Source organism: Pteropus alecto, unplaced genomic scaffold, assembly GCF_000325575.1.
Source record: "Pteropus alecto unplaced genomic scaffold, ASM32557v1 scaffold77, whole genome shotgun sequence".
Classification (NCBI taxonomy): domain Eukaryota; kingdom Metazoa; phylum Chordata; class Mammalia; order Chiroptera; family Pteropodidae; genus Pteropus; species Pteropus alecto.
Genome location: NW_006440820.1, coordinates 336,612 through 337,943, shown reverse-complemented (window position 1 = coordinate 337,943; position 1,332 = coordinate 336,612).

Sequence of the window (1,332 nt, the reverse complement as noted above, 5' to 3'; positions counted from 1 at the left end):
ACACAGGTCCTCATTCTTCCTGAGGTGCCAGAATTCACCCTACCCCAACCCGAAATGATTTCTCTTGTCTTAGATTTTTACATTTATGATTAGTATTTGAAGATAGAATTAAATTCTCTAATCTATTGATTCTTTGTTTCCATGACAATCTTGATGACATCAGGGAGAAGACATGACAATGCCACAAGGATTCTAGTGTAAATCAATGTTACAAATACCTCTTAATTATAGTTTAAAATTTTTCTATACTAAAAATAACCTCAAACTTCAACAATGGAGGTGGTGAATAAAAGTTCATTTCCTAAAGGCTGCCTACACCATACAATTTTCAGTTTTCACCCCTACCTATAAGTGTTTTTCTGTAAGAAAACATTTACTTAACACCACTCACCTACAACTTGGTAATCAATCCATCTACAGATGGCTCTTATATTTAGCATATGATTGAAATGAATAGACTAGTACAATTCCTTCTCTCATTTGCTACATAAAAGGGACACATTTATAGAACTTTTTCCTGAGAAACAAAAAACCTGTGTCTGCTGCTATAAATCTGCGGGAGCTAAAGCCAGCTGGACCAAAAATCATTTCCAAATCTCCCATGGAGCTGAAGTGTTGTATTATTTTTATTTTTGTCACAGTCTAAGACTTCAATGCTATGACTCCCTTAAAATAAGTTTTTGCAACTTCAAGGACTTTATCTGTTTGAATCTTTTATTGAGAAGTTTAAGTGTGACCTAATTATAACAACTCCTTTGATATCCACCACTCCCTTCTCCAAGCCCCTTCTCTCCCTAAATTAACCACACAGTCATCTACCTGCAAAGGGCTGCAGTTAGCAGCTGGTATTCACAGATTCCCACAGTAGTGATGGGCTCCTCTTAGCATTCAAGAGGAACTGCTTAATAGCCTTTGATGTTCTGCCTTGTTTATCTGGGCCATGATTCCCAATCATCATATCTCCATGATGTTGGTCTAAATGGGCTTTTGTTTGAACCCAGGCTAATTTAAGATACTCTTGACTCAGCCAATACTGAGTTCCCAGCTCTTCTGTTCTTGTCTTGGGCTGTTCTGTGAGATTCAAGGTGTGTTTACTGGACAGAGGTCTTACGGTATCATTCCTTGTATACATTCTTCGCTGTAATCTGTACTGACAGATAGATAGACCATATATAAAATGTTCCTTCTTCTGAGTTGCACACATCACAAATCAGGTGATATGAATTAAGTTTCAGCATATTTGCAGTGCTGTTTTCTGAAACACTAACCACTTTGCATGGAAGAATTTCATTTTCAACCCTGCATGTTTCCTAGCTACCTAGTATAAGCAGG